We start from the raw sequence: 16,488 nt of genomic DNA on the forward strand, positions 1-16,488 counted from the left end.
ATCTATAAGCCTAGCCAGAAAGTGTTGGCTTTCGCCATCCCCTTAGATTAGTTCCCTGTGCCTCAGTCCAGCAGAGCCATTAGTTCCCTGTGCCTCTGTCCAGCAGAGCCACTGCAGTGATCCCCGGGTTAAATTTTCTGTTTCCCATCCACTCGTCAAGGTTTCTCATAAAGAGTGTTAGTGAGGGGCCCTGCCTAACGTAGATTAGAATCCTGTTCCAAAGCATGGGGAGTCTCTGGGACAGGAATCTATCCCTCCAGCATGTCCTATTTATCATTATGGTGAGGTTTAGATCCCTAGAGCATGTGGCTCTTGCGGATTTGTTTTTTTTTAGGTGGAGAATGTCCATCAATTCTGTTTGGACATGGCCTTGTATGTCAGGCAGAGATCACCTCTGAGTAAGCAGTATGCAAACAAGTACAGCTGGAGTTTCTTCAATTGGGCTGCATAGGGCATATGTTTGAGGCCAGTAATCCTCTTGGTGAGGTACTTCTGTGGTCTTTCCAGCTGTTGCAGGTGCCTTTGTAAGGTACATACCAAATGAGGCATTGTACTCTATGATGGGTCTGATGAGTGATGAGTAGAGGGGCACAATAACCTCTTTTGTTCTAGATATGAACCCTTTTGTGATCAGATGGGCCACATAGAAGGATTTTCTAACATCCTTGGCAGTATGATTATCAAAGGAGAGATTACTACCTACTTGGGTCCTCAGATCCCTTATTACATTTTCTGTATTTAGGGGACTACCACATATGTGGTAGTTTGCAAGTAGTTTGTTTTTTCCAAAGGGGATGACTATGCACTTTTTGGCATTTAGCTTGAGGCCATGATTTTGACACCAGGTATCCATCTCAGTGAGACCCTTCTGGAGGATGTCTGTATCAGTTGGAGAGTCAGTTATGGCCCCCAGTTTGCAGTCATCTGCGAACATGATCAGCCATAGTCCTCCTGTGCTTGCCTGTACCTTTGACAAGTATATACCGAACAGGAGGGGTCCCAGGACTGAGCCCTGGGGGAATGCCACTTGTAACTGGTTTAGAGTTGGACCTAGAGCCTGCAACTCTCACTGTGTGGGTTCTATCCGTGAGCCAATTGGCAACCCATCTCGTGATGTACAGGTTTATGTTCAGGCTGGTGAGCTTGTCTATAATACCAAAATAGGGAATGGTGTCGGAAGCCTTTGCAAGGTCTAGGTAGGCTGTGTGGACCCCCTTTCCCTCATCTAAAGCCTTGGTAACTGTCTCAAAGAAGTCCACCAGGTTTAGGAGGCATGATCTGCCCTTAACAAAGCCAAACTGGGGAGGGTCCAATGTTTGAAGGTTCCCATTGTCTCTGTTAATGAATTCCATGATGATGCACTCCATAGCCTTGCAGACCAGGCTAGTCAGGCTTATAGGGCGATAGTCCCTTGGGTCCGTTGTGGCTCCACCTTTGTGGAGAGGGATAACTGTTGCTGTGCACCAATCTGTGGGTACGTAGCCTGTAGAAAGACTGAGTTTGAACAGTGTGTTTAGGTGAGGGGTTAGTTCATTTTGGAGCTTGTGTAAGACACAGCCTGGGACACCATCTGGTCCCATTGAAGCTGTATTTTTGGCTTTGGGATAGGGCTGTTTTACCCTGTGTGTCAGTGATTGCTGGGGCACTACATTCTTCTGGTATGGTTCATAGGTTCATAGGTTCATAGGTTCATACTAGGCTATCTGCCCTAGGGCATTTATAAGCCTAGCCAGAATGTGTTTGGCTTTCGCCACCCATTTTAAATTTATTTTGCTATGGGTTATGGGCCCTTTAGGGGGTGAGAGGGGTGTGAAGTTTGCACTAAACCTGTCTGCCAGAATGTTGGCAATGTCAGTCAGTTCAGTATATTTTGTGCCATTCTGCACTAACTCAGAGCAGATCTGAGAGTTTCCACTTAGGTTCTTGACATAGCTAAAGAACGCTTTGTGGTTATCTTTGGAGTCCTTCGCAATTTTTCTTTCGAAGCTAGCCTTGGATGATTTTATGAGGGAACATAGTTACTTGCTGATACTGATCAGGGATGTCTTCCCTTCTTGGGATTTTGCTCTTATCTGTACTAGTTTCCTCCTTCTATTGTATAGCTTGTTTATGGCAGGGGTCCACCAGACTGGTTTCCTTTTCTTGGAGGAGTGAGTCTTGGTTTTGCTTGGGATAGTATGATCCATGCATTCTTGCAGGTGCTCATAGAGTGCCTTTGTAAGGGATTCAGCAGCTTAGAAGTGTTGTCTTATAGCATGGGGGCTGTGAACCTTTCCACCTTGGTCTTAAGTAACGAGAAATTTGCTTTTGAAAAGTTTTTCACGGTGGTTTCCTTGATTGGGAGTGGGGGCGGAATGTGGCTATCCAGAGTGATTATGCTATTGTCTGATCTAACCAGCGAGGGTTTGACCTCTGGTGTAGAACACTGGTCACCCATGTTGGTGATGACCAGGTCCAGTATGTTGTCACCTCTGGTGGGGGTGTTGACCAGTTGATCCAGGGCATTCGAGTTTATAAATTCTAGGAAGCATTGGGCAAGGGAGTTAGTACTTGAGTAGTTCTCCCAGTTAATGTTTGGGTAATTGAAATCACCCAATATTAGGGCATTTGGTAGGACTTTTATATTTTCCAGTGTCTCCAGAAATGCGGAATGGGGGTCCTGGGTCATGGTGGGTGATCTGTAGCAAGTTACAATTTGAATTGCAGTTTTGCCTATTGCTAGTTGCACATTGATGATCTCTGAGGCATTGTGCTGTGCCACTAACCTGGAGGTGTGGGTATTCTTGATGAATATGGATACACCTTTTGTGTTTCAGTCCGGGTTCTGTGGCCGAAAAGTATGGTATGAGTTATAGCCTGGTAGTGCTGGGGTGCTCTCTGGAGCCTTAAACCAGGTTTCTGTTACTGCACAGATATCGATGTTCTCCATACTGAGTAGTGCCTCGAGTGCATGCATTTTGAGGTTCAGACTTCTGGCATTGAATAGCATTACCCTCAGTTTTTGGTAACTTGTGCTATTTACTGTGGTGGGCTTGTCTTTTGAGCCTTGTCTAAAAAAGGCACTATGGGGGTGGCAAAAGCCTTGGCCAGTATTCGAAAGCCTAACGGTGACAGGTGCAAGCCATCTCTTGCAAAGCAACGTGGCTTATCGAGCATGTCATCCCAGGCGGACAGATACTGGATCCTCTTTGAATGACACCAGAAACTTAGCCAATTGTTGAAATTGATCATTTTTTCTTTATACTGTGGCATCATTCTTGGTGAGGGCAGGATGCTACTCAGGGTCAGGGTCATACCAGCCTGGGCTATGTGATCAGAGAGCTCTTCCATGTCTCTTTTCATGTAGTCCAGGGAGGTACGTCTCAGGTCATTCACACCAACATGGACAATGACACAGTCATATTTGTACTTGTTCTGGAGTGACCTGAGTGCTTGTTTTATGTGGCTGATCCTGACGCCTGACAGGCAGCTAACTGTAGCCTTCTCCTTGTCCAGCCTAGTTAGTCGGACGTCAGTGTGCCTGACTGTAGAGTCACCTATTACTAGTCTGTTGGGTATGTTATTTTGCCTTAAGGGCTGTGATTGCGTGGCACACTGATTATGTGAAGTATGTGTTTCATGGTTTGTGATGGGGTGTAGAGGTTGCTTGGGTGTCTGCTTTGGAGGTCTCTGTTGCTTTTGCAGATTTTTATTTAGAGCCTCCGAGTATGTTTTTGTGTATTTATGTGTGTTATTTGCCGGTGTTGGTTTAGTAGGTCTATGTGAGACTGGTGGTGTGTTGCAAGTATTTTCCTTCTCCTCTTGACTGTCAGTTCCAGTCTTGGGTTGAGAGAGCTTTACCTCCAGTTTGGCTGTATAATTGCATCTCTCGCATGTATTGGTGTTTGGTGGTAGGAGGAGAGGGTTGTCTGTGTACATGAGGCAATTGTAACATTGCCTCAAAATGCCCAGATTCACCAGTTGGACTGGAGAGTACACCTGAAACTGCCCTTTGGACATGCCTGAATAGGTAAAGTGAGCTGTTTTACTGATTGGCTGGTAGGGACGAATGGAAAGCCTTGTCCTTCTGGATAGTATGAGGGGATCTAGTGCTAGGGTTAATTGTGCTTGCTATGAGTTTTGAGCAAGTGCTGGGCTGTGAAATGAATGGTTTGAGTGCTCAAGTTGAAAGTTTGTCTAGTTCCAAGGGAAAAATTGAACAGCAGACTTCGTGGAGCCGGGAATACTTTAACCCTAGCTAAACTACAATAACAGATCCAATCCTAATTCTTTGTAGTGCATGGATATTTATTTGCTCCATGTACTACTCATTACAGAAAAAAAAGAGCTAAGTGTTTTGTTGGCTTTTAAAGACATTAAAGCACGTAGTGAGCACTGTCAAACAGACTACTCGACATGTCAGTGAAACATTTTGAAATCAAGTCAGGGACAAACTGTAGAAATAGAGAGCAAGCAGAAAGGAAGTTGTTTTGACTTTTGGCAGTGTCGGTATGAGACTCGATCTTAGTGTTTAGTAGGGCTGGTTAACAATCGCTAAGATCGGGACTTGTGCTAATGAACAGCTTAACTGGCTTGGTTTTTTGCTTTTTTTCCAATATTGCAATGTAATCTTGGTGGTCTGTGCAGTACAAGGCAGGCTGTGCAGTACAAGTGGTTATGTGATGATATCAGTTTTGCAAGACTTTTTAAACTCTGACATTGAGTTGTTGTATGCAGGGTGCAGGCAGTTAAAATCATGTCTACTACTATTCCACTTTGCCTATTAATTCAGTCTCAGAAGTACCCAAACAGTAACTGATGGCAAAACCTGTCCTTCTGTGTGTAATTTTTTTAATTGCTGCACAACCCCCACACACTTAAGCTACCTTTGTCTTGTGGTACATTCGCCAGATCATTACATAAGTTGTTAACACTGGGGTAGCCAGTTTGACTTGGGGTTCTTCAGTGCTGGCTGACTGCAAACATTTGTAACATCAAGCAAGTTGTGTTGGTTTAGGGTTCTTCATTGAAGTTTGACCGTATACCACCAAAGTAACCACAGTCATACAGAGCTCTATACTGAAGATTCACTGTGAAATTTAAATCTGAGGTAGCCATGTTGATTTAGGATTATTCATTGCAAGTTCACTTATAGTTTGACACTGAAATAATCACACTCATGAAAGTTTCTTCAGTGCAGATTCACTGTGTATTTTTTTAACATTAGAGTAGCCATACTGTTTCAGGATTTTTTTCTGAGTAGTTTCACTGTGTACTTTGATAATACCTCTGGTTAGCCATATTGGCATATGGTTGTTGAAGACAAGTTTCATGATGTAACTTAACACCAGGTTAACCATGTTGTTTTAGGGTTATTCAGTACTGACTGAATGTATATGTTCCTTTTCTAACATCAGTGTAACTGTATTGTTCATTTGCCATTAAAAAACAACAATAACCAGAAGAAAATACTAAATACTGAAAACACTTCTGAAAACTAAACTGGCGCGAAAAAAAAACAAAAAAAAACTACCACTCAAATAAAATAAAATAAAATAAATTCAAACCCTCTGATGTGTTAATAAGCTTTCATTCTTTTAATGTGTGAAGTTCCAGCACATTAAGGGAACGAAAGCTTATTAACACATCAGAGGGTTTGAATTTATTTTATTTTATTTTATTTGAGTGGTAGTTTTTTTTCTTTTTTCACTCCAGTTTAGTTTTCGGGACTGTATTGTTCCTTCGTTTTCTCTTTTGATAACAGTTGACGAGCCATATTGGTTTATGCTTGTCAAATTCAGAGTCATACTTTACTGTGACTTAAGAATGGAGCATCTAAAAAGAGTATGCTGACATGTTTGATGACTACTGAAATGAAAACCATGAACTAGTGGCCAGTATGGCACAGTGTGAACAGGACAGTAGGGAAAGGGGACCAAAATGATAACAACATAGAATCCAATACATTGCTTTAGTATTGTATCCCTGTTATCTATATACAAGGGTTATAATTAATAACAGGAGCAGAAGCTAGGTATTGCACAAATCCAAATTATATCTTGTAAAAAGAAAATGCTAACCTGAATATATGCTGTGGTTGAGAAAGGGAATAACAGAACCAACCAATGGGCATAAAAGCTGGGGTGCTACTCTTTTTACACCATAGAATACCTATAGGAGCTGATTACATGGAGTCTGGTCCTATGTTTGGAGTTAGATTGCATGCTTGAGATAGCACTTCATCCTATAGGTAAGTTATTTTTAAAAATCCATCGTGCTAGGAGTATGACACTTGTATTTTCATACCTACAACTTCTTTCAACGTCATTGTTATACTAAGTCATCATTTCCCTAAGAGCATAATATTTTTCACTTGCTCATAGAGCAAGGTCATACATGAACTGTGCTGGAGAGTTTTCAGAGAAGGCTTCCAAACACAGTATAGCCACAAAACTATATTTCAAATTTTGAAAGACAGACTCTTATACGTTCATAGGTTCATAGGTAGGTACTAGGCTATTGGCCCTAGGGCCTATATAAGCCTAGCCAAAAAGGTACCCTGGCTTTTACTACCCAAGAAAATTATTTTCCTGTGCCCCTGTCGAGCACAGAAGTGATCCCCGGGGTGAATTTCCTATTTCCCATCCAATCATCAAGATTTTTCTGGAAGAGTGCTAATGAGGAGCTTTGTTTGATATAGGTAGGTAGTTTGTTCCAGAGTATGGGAAGTCTCTGGGACAGGAATCTATCCCTCCAGCATGTTTTTGTTTATTGTGGTGACAATTCAGTGGGCACAAAGCCTGAGGTGAAGCTATGATTGAACATGGCACTTAGGTGGGGTGCCAGTTCGTTCTGTAGTTCATGTAGAATGCTGCCTGAGATGTTGTCAGGTCCCATGGATGCTGTGTTCTTGACTTTGGATAGTGTATTTTTTACCTGTGCAGCTGTGATTACAGGAACTTTGCATTCTTCCGGTATAGAGATGGGCCCTTTTGGGGGTGAGAGGGGGGGGGTAAAGTTAGCACTGAACCTATCTGCCAGGATGTTGACAATATCAGTTGGTTCTGCATATTTAGTGCCATTGTGCTGTAACTCAGAGCAGATCTGAGTGTTGCCATTGAGATTCTTGACATAGCTATAGAATGCTTTGTGGTTGTCTTTAGAATCAGTGGCGATTTTATTTTCATAACTAGCTTTGGAGGATTTTATAAGGGATTTCAGCTTCTTACTGAGGCTGGCCAGGGAATTCCTCCAGTCATGGGATTTTACTCTTTTTTGCAACTGTTTCTTTCTTCTGTTGTAGAGTTTGTTTATGGCAGGGGACCACCAGATTTGCTTCCTTTTTTTGGAGGATAGCATCTTGGTTCTGTTAGGGGTAGCACAATCCATGCACTCATGTAAGTGCTTATAAAGTCCATTTGTGTAGGATTCAGCAGTCGTACCTCTATTGTCCATCTACATGGGTGCCATGAAGTTTGCCACTTCTGTCTTAAGAAGCGTGAAGTTGGCTTTGGAGAAATTTTTTACGGTGGTTTCCCTAATGGGTGGTGGGAGCAGGATTTGGATGTCTAGGGTGATTACCTTGTGGTCAGATCTGACCAACAAAGAATTGATTTCTGGTGTGGAACACCAGTCACCCATGTTTGTAATGACCAGGTCTAGGATATTGCTGCCCCTGGTGGGGGTGTGGATAAGTTGATCCAAGGCATAGCAATTTATGAATTCCACAAAATGTTGGGCAAAAGAGTTGGTACATGAGTAGTTTTCCCAGTTAATGGTGGGGTAGTTGAAATCGCCCATTATTAGAGTGTTGGGTTGTACCCTAATATTTTCCAGTGTATCAAGAATTGAGGAGTGGGAATCCTGGAGCATGGTGGGGGATCTATAGCAAGCTACAATTTGGATTGCGGTCTTGCCCAAAGTTAGTTGCACTTGGATAATCATGGATGCATTATGCTGAGCAACTAGCCTGGAAATGTGGATATCCTTAATGAATATGGACACGCCTCCACCTTTAGTATTTTGGTCCAGGTTAGGTGGCCGAAAGGTGTGGTATGAATTATAGTCTGGTAATGCAGGGGTGCTCTCTGGAGCCTTGAACCAGGTCTCTGTCACTGCACAGATATCGATGTTCTCCATTTTAAGGAGTGCCTCGAGTGAATGCATTTTGAGGTTTAGACTTCTAGCATTGAGTAGCATTACCCTCATGTTTGTTCATTTGTAATGTTTTGGTGACAAAATTTAACAATGCTTATTTCTTTTCCATTCCACATAAACACAATAATTCTCTTTTCACAAGACCCAGTTACAATATGTTTTAGACATTTGAATAGTGTGATAAGGTAGCCATGAGGATGCTAAAATTAAAAAAGCAAGTCATTTCGGCACACAGTAAAATGTATATTGTACAAGCTGTTGCGGCTACTTCGATGTTAACAAGAGCTTTTATATAAATATGTTTTTATCTATCATAATGGTGTGCTTTTCCTTTTTGTATTTAACTGTTTTTTGTCTGCGAGGGGTTTGTTACTTGGGATATTAACAGAGTACGTCTAAGACATTATATGCAAAGTATGTTTGTTATTATTAGATAAAACAGTATGTTGGTACTTAGAATCACTGCCTCCATTCACTGTTTAACAGCAGATTGGGCATTTATTAAACATCACAATGCGCCATCGTGAGGTAGTATAATATACTTACTTTCCTAAGTCTGGGGCAGTGCAGTGGTGCAGCAGTTAACATTGTTACCTCACAGCAAGAGGTTCTCCGGTTTGATTCTTCGCTGGGGTGCCTTTTGTGGGAGTCTACATGTCCCCCCTGTGTACATGTGGGTTTTCTCCCACATTCCAAAGACATGTATCTGGAGCATTGTTCCCTGGGTCTCTACTGAAAATGGACTCTGTTCTAGTTGGTCTTTCCTGGTTAACAAATGTTAAATAAATGTAATTACATTACTGTGTGATACATGGCCTGCTAAATTCCAAAATAATCTACACTCTGGGAAGAGATGTACTCTGAACTTGCAATGCTCTTGCCAACATTAAGACATTCCTAAAGCATGTTTTAGTATTTCTCATTTAGTACATGTGAATTAGGAGCCTTGTGAGCTTCATGGGCAGTTCTACATACACAAAAAAACAAAAGTGTAAGAACAACCCAGAGGTAACAAAAAATAATCAAAAAAATTGTTTAATAAAAGTTTCGTGAGAGAAGAGATTTGGAGATTTTTTTTCCTCTAATCAGTTCTATGCACACGCTTCATTCCAGAAGCATCAGCTGACCTTTGCTTGGGGCAAAACAATGCTAACAGAAGAGCTGTATTGTGTAACAACAGGTAAAGCCCCCATGTGAAAACTCCATTGCTGTTGGAGATGTTTGCTTGTTTCTGTTAGCCTCTCCAGTGCCCCCCCCCACATGACCATTGGCTGTGGATTGTACTGATCTGTTCTACGTATGACTGTATACAGTGAAAGTGTATCCCTTTCCTGCTGATTTCTTATATTGGTTAAGTATTGCTGGCTTTTTGTGTAATGGGCATGTCCAGCTAGGCAGTGAACTTGTACTTTATCATTTGGAGCTGGCTGTCACTCACCAGGCATCCTTTCCTGGGTTCGCAGACCTTTGCATTTTTGGATTCTTTGTTGTACACGTTTGTGCAGATTGCTTGTTAATGTGTAATGCTGTTCTGCAGTATTCACTACCAGGCTCTCTTATTCTATCCTCTGACCTTCCTCAGTTCCCTTAGATATATGTGATAATAAACTAAGTGGTCATAACATTGACCAGTTTATCATAAACTAGTGCGTGTCTAAACAGTTTTCTACCCATACACGTGATTGGTCCTTTACTTGTCTAGTGTCATTAGATGGTACCGGATGGAGTCAGCCAAAGTCAAGATACACCCTGCAAGTGTAATGTCATTTAACAAACCAATATAGAGTCACATACTCTGTCATTACTGTATCCAGACTGTGTGGACAGTGATGATGGGTGGTCAGTGTTAGATGGTCATAACGTTCTGCTTCTTATGTCATTCGGGTATACCTGTATGACATGAATGAGGCAGGGAGGACATTATAACAAGTAGACCCAGTCATCCTGTCCCAGACTTTTGGAATCCAGCCCATTGTGTCTGCGAAGCAAACCTTTGTAGTGAAGGAGAAAAGAACAGTAAGAACATTACTGGGTTTCAGAGTTCAATACCCTCTAAAGGCTATAGCCCTCCTTGTATGAAAATGATACAGTCCCCTTGTATGACAATTAGCAATTTAAATTATGTGTTACAGTCCCCTTGTGTGAAAATGATACAGTCCCCTTGTATGACAGTTAGCAATTTAAATTATGTGTTACTGTCCCCTTGTATGAAAATGATACAGTCCCCTTGTGTGAAAATTAGCAATTTAAATTATGTGTTACTGTCCCCTTGTATGAAAATGAACAATTTATGTGTTACAGTCCCCTTGTATGAAAATTAGCAATTTAAGTTATTCTTATAGACCCCTTGTATGAAAATGAACAGTTTAAGTTACATGTTACAGTCTCCTTGGCTTAATGGCTAAGTTGTTTGCCTTACAAACACAAGGTGCAGGGTTTGAGTCTCATAAGGGATAATTGGCTAGGCTTAAAATGTCTCGCAAGGGCAGTTAGCTTAGTACTAAACTATGAGCTATGAACTATTTAAGTTATGTGCTACAGTCCCCTTGTATGAAAATGAACAATTTAAGTTATGTGTTACAGTCTCCTTGGATGAAAATGAACAATTTAAGTTATGTGTTACAGTCCCCTTGTATGAAAATGAACAATTTAAATTATGTGTTACAGTCCCCTTGTATGAAAATGAACAATTTAAGTTATGTGTTACAGTCCCATTGTATCAAAATGAACAATTTAAGTTATGTGTTACAGTCCCATTGTATGAAAATAAACAATTTAAGTTATGTGTTATAGTCCCCTTGTATGAAAATGAACAATTTAAGTTATGTGTTACAGTCCCCTTGTATGAAAATAAACAATTTAAGTTATGTGTTACAGTCTCCTTGGATGAAAATGAACAATTTAAGTTATGTGTTACAGTCCCCTTGTATGAAAATGAACAATTTAAGTTATGTGTTACAGTCCCCTTGTATGAAAATGAACAATTTAAGTTATGTGTTACAGTCCCATTGTATGAAAATAAACAATTTAAGTTATGTGTTATAGTATCCTTGGATGAAAATAAACAATTTAAGTTATGTGTTACAGTCCCCTTGTATGAAAATAAACAATTTAAGTTATGTGTTACAGTCTCCTTGGATGAAAATGAGCAATTTAAATTATGTGTTATAGTCCCCTTGTATGAAAATGAACAATTTAAGTTATGTGTTACAGTCCCCTTGTATGAAAATAAACAATTTAAGTTATGTGTTACAGTCCTCTTGTATGAAAATGAACAATTTATGTGTTACAGTCCCCTTGTATGAAAATTAGCAATTTAAATTATGTGTTACAGTCCCCTTGTATGAAAATGAACAATTTAAGTTATTCTTACAGTCCCCTTGTATGAAAATGAACAATTTAAGTTACATGTTACAGTCTCCTTGGCTTAATGGCTAAGGTGTTTGCCTTACAAACACAAAGTGCAGGGTTTGAGTCTCATAAGGGATAATTGGCTAGGCTTAAAATGTCTCGCAAGGGCAGTTAGCTTAGTACTAAACTATGAGCTATGAACCTATGAACTATTTAAGTTATGTGCTACAGTCCCCTTGTATGAAAATGAACAATTTAAGTTATGTGTTACAGTCCCATTGTATGAAAATGAACAATTTAAGTTATGTGTTACAGTCTCCTTGGATGAAAATGAACAATTTAAGTTATGTGTTACAGTCCCCTTGTATGAAAATGAACAATTTAAGTTATGTGTTACAGTCCCATTGTATGAAAATAAACAATTTAAGTTATGTGTTACAGTATCCTTGGATGAAAATAAACAATTTAAGTTATGTGTTACAGTCCCCTTGTATGAAAATTAGCAATTTAAATTATGTGTTACTGTCCCCTTGTATGAAAATGAACAATTTAAGTTATTCTTACAGTCCCCTTGTATGAAAATGAACAATTTAAGTTATGTGTTACAGTCCCCTTGTATGAAAATGAACAATTTAAGTTATGTGTTACAGTCCCATTGTATGAAAATAAACAATTTAAGTTATGTGTTACAGTATCCTTGGATGAAAATAAACAATTTAAATTATGTGTTACAGTCCCCTTGTATGAAAATTAGCAATTTAAATTATGTGTTACTGTCCCCTTGTATGAAAATGAACAATTTAAGTTATTCTTACAGTCCCCTTGTATGAAAATGAACAATTTAAGTTATGTGTTACAGTCTCATTGGCTTACTGGCTAAGGTGTTTGCCTTACAAACACAAGGAGCAGGGTTTGAGTCTCATAAGGGATAATTGGCTAGGCTTAAAATGTCTCCCAAGGGCAGTTAGCTTAGTACTAAACTATGAGCTATGAACCTATGAACTATTTAAGTTATGTGCTACAGTCCCCTTGTATGAAAATGAACAATTTAAGTTATGTGTTACAGTCTCATAGGATGAAAATAAACAATTTAAGTTATGTGTTACAGTCCCCTTGTATGAAAATAAACAATTTAAGTTATGTGTTACAGTCTCCTTGGATGAAAATGAACAATTTAAGTTATGTGTTACAGTCCCCTTGTATGAAAATGAACAATTTAAGTTATGTGTTACAGTCCCATCGTATGAAAATAAACAATTTAAGTTATGTGTTACAGTCTCCTTGGCTGAAAATGAAAAATTTAAGTTATGTGTTACAGTCAAATTGTATGAAAATAAACAATTTAAGTGATGTGTTACAGTACCCTTGTATGAAAATGAACAATTTAAGTTATGTGTTACAGTCAAATTGTATGAAAATAAACAATTTAAGTTATGTGTTACAGTCTCCTTGGATGAAAATAAACAATTTAATTTATGTGTTACAGTCCCCTTGTATGAAAATAAACAATTTAATTTATGTGTTACTGTCCCCTTGTGTGAAAATGAACAGTTTAATTATGGGTTACAGTCCCCTTGTATGAAAATAAACAATTTAAGTTATGTGTTACAGTCAAATTGTATGAAAATAAACAGTTTAATTATGTGTTACAGTCCCCTTGTATGAAAATAAACAATTTAAGTTATGTGCTACAGTCCCCTTGTATGAAAATGAACAATTTAAGTTATGTGTTACAGTCCCCTTGTATGAAAATGAACAGTTTAATTATGGGTTACAGTCCCCTTGTATGAAAATAAACAATTTAAGTTATGTGTTACAGTCAAATTGTATGAAAATAAACAGTTTAAGTTATGTGTTACAGTCCCCTTGTATGAAAATAAACAATTTAAGTTATGTGTTACAGTCCCCTTGTATGAAAATGAACAGTTTAATTATGGGTTACAGTCCCCTTGTATGAAAATAAACAATTTAAGTTATGTGTTACAGTCCCCTTGTATGAAAATGAACAATTTAAGTTATGTGTTACAGTCCCCTTGTATGAAAATGAACAGTTTAATTATGAGTTACAGTCCCCTTGTATGAAAATAAACAATTTAAGTTATGTGTTACAGTCAAATTGTATGAAAATAAACAGTTTAAGTTATGTGTTACAGTCCCCTTGTATGAAAATAAACAATTTAAGTTATGTGTTACAGTCCCCTTGTATGAAAATGAACAATTTAATTATGGGTTACAGTCCCCTTGTATGAAAATAAACAATTTAAGTTATGTGTTACAGTCCTCTTGTATGAAAATGAACAGTTTAATTATGGGTTACAGTCTCAGATGAAACATAGTGTAATCATTCCATGTCCTACTTTCCTTTGCTGTGCCATTGTGCCAGTATATGTACTGACATTCTATCAGTAAAGCATCTCGGACATACCCCACACACATCCACAGTGGTAAACTCTAGTACAGCAGAAGGGGTTTTAAGTAACGGATTTAATTTGAAAGCGTAGATGGATTAAGCTGCTGTTTAACCTCTATAAGATGTAGCTTCACTGAGTTGCATTGGGATGTATCTTCTTGTTACAACAGACCTCTCAACTGTTCTTCTTTGGAAGAATGCTATTTTCAGGCCTAACGTATCCCTGCATATGTCCCTGTTTTGGAGGCATGCCCTATTTCCAGGCTTGATTTATCTCTTCACACAATTTCCTGAATCCCCCCTCATAATATGTGTTTTTGAAGCTGTCTAATACACAGAAAACCGCACTACATGCCCAACATACTTGTGGCAAGAATAATTTAAAGAAAGAGGACAATCACCTTACATCTCCCTATTTCAGAAGCAAATATAAAATTTTGCAATGTAGTTCATTGAAGTCTACAGCTTGTACACTGTCTGTTTGATAATGTGCTTATATTTTTACATCATTTTTGTCACTCTATGATGTCACTCAGTAGTATCCTATAATGTGCTTATATTTTTACATCATTCTTGTCACTCTATGATGTCACTCAGTAGTATCCTATAATGTGCTTATATTTTACATCATTCTTGTCACTCTATGATGTCACTCAGTAGTATCCTATAATGTGCTTATATTTTTACATCATTCTTGTCACTCTATGATGTCACTCAGTAGTATCCTATAATGTGCTTATATTTTTACATCATTCTTGTCACTCTATGATGTCACTCAGTAGTATCCTATAATGTGCTTATATTTTTACATCATTCTTGTCACTCTATGGTGTCACTCAGTAGTATCCTATATTCCTAGTGGAAGCAAGGACAGTTACTTGCTGTTTGGTAGTCAGATATTATGCCAACTACATGTTCACATTTTTAGCTGGATGAACTTACTTTTTAAGGGCCTTTATTTCTATTTTCAATCTCTGCAGGTTGAGCGGAATGAATTCCAAGTAAAGAAAAAATATTTCTTGCCTTGTAAGTTCAGTAACGTAGCGAACAAATCAGATAAATGAAGGAACAAATTACAGCAAAACTGCAGTTATTTATAATTTTTTAGTGTGTTGGGGGCCTTGTTATTTTATTACATCATATTCTGAGGATCAGAACCATTCTAAACTTACTTAAACAACTAGATATGACTAAAACTGAGAGTACTTGTAAAACTTTTAACGTGTTAAATGTTCATCACTGATAGGTTCATAGGTTCATAGCTTGGTACTAGGCTATCGCCCTAGGGCATATACAAACCTAGCCATAACAATTCCCTGGCTATTTCTTCCCACACTATTTACTTCCCTGGACCCCTGTCTAGCAGGGTGACTGACATGATCCTCGGGGTGAATTTCCTTTCTCCCATCCAATCCTCAAGGTTCCTTTTGAAGAGGGCCAAAGAAGCACTCTGCTTGACATGTATGGGCAGTCTATTCCAAAGTCAGGGGAGTCTCTCGGTCAGGAACCTGTTCCTCCAGCATGTTTTGTTTATTGTGATGACAAGGTTTATATCCCTGGAGCATGTGTCTTGGAGGGATTGGGATTTCTTTAAGTGTAGCATGTCCAATAGCTCTGGGTTTGACATGGCCTTGTATGTTAAGCAGAGATCATCTCTGAGTAGATGATATGTGACAGAGTACAGCTGCAGTTTTTTAAGGCAGTCAGCATAGGGCATCTGTTTTAGGCCTGCGATTCATTTAGTGAGGTATTTCTGCGGCCTTTCCAGTTGTTTCAGATGTCTTGAGAGGTACATACCAAATGGGGCATTGTATTCTGTAATGGATCTAATGAGGGATGAGTACAGTGGGACAATGACCTCCTTTTTTCTGGATGATAAGCCCTTACTGATAAGGTGTGCCACATAGAAGCATTTCCTGACTGTTGTGGCAATGTGGTTATCGAAGGTGAGACCACTGTCCACCTGTGTCCCTAAGTCTCTTATCACACTTTTGGTGTTTAATGTACTGCCACCTATGTGGTAATTTATGGGTACGTGTTTTTTCCCAAAGGGGATAACTATACATTTCTTAGCATTGAGCTTGAGCCCATGGCTCTGGTACCAAGCATCTGTTTCTGTAAGGCCCTTTTGTAGAGTATCCACATCATTTGGGGATTCAATAATGGCTCCTAGTTTGCAGTCATCTGCGAACTTTGTTAGCCAGTGTCCCTTAGTGTTGGCCTGTACTTTAGAAAAGTAGATGCCAAACAAGAGCGGTCCCAGGACTGAACCCTGAGGTACTCCACTTGTCACTTGTTTGGAGCTGGATTTGGAGTCAGCTACATTTACAGTGTGGGTCCTGTCAGTAAGCCAGTTGGCAACCCATTGAGTGACGTAGGGATTAATGCCCAGCTTAGTAAGTTTATCTATGATTCCAGAGTGGGGGATGGTGTCAAAGGCCTTGTCAAGGTCCAGATAGGCTGTGTGGACCACCTTACCCACGTCCACGGCTCTGGAGACTGATTCAAAGAAGTCAGTCAGGTTCAGGAGACAAGATCAGCCCTTCACGAACCCAAACTGGGTGGGGTCCAGTGTTTGAAGGTTGCCAATG

The 16,488-nt window shown here is 39.3% G+C and overlaps 1 protein-coding gene across 1 annotated transcript in view; it reads left to right on the forward strand.

Annotated features, from left to right (window-relative positions):
* LTBP2 (latent transforming growth factor beta binding protein 2) overlaps positions 1–16,488 on the forward strand; it is a 3,457,946-nt gene that overhangs the window by 2,289,350 nt on the left and 1,152,108 nt on the right. The window lies entirely within an intron of this gene.

Source organism: Protopterus annectens, chromosome 6.part0 (genome assembly GCF_019279795.1).
Source record: "Protopterus annectens isolate FY-2018-M chromosome 6.part0, PAN1.0, whole genome shotgun sequence".
In the NCBI taxonomy this organism is placed as follows: Eukaryota; Metazoa; Chordata; order Ceratodontiformes; family Protopteridae; genus Protopterus; species Protopterus annectens.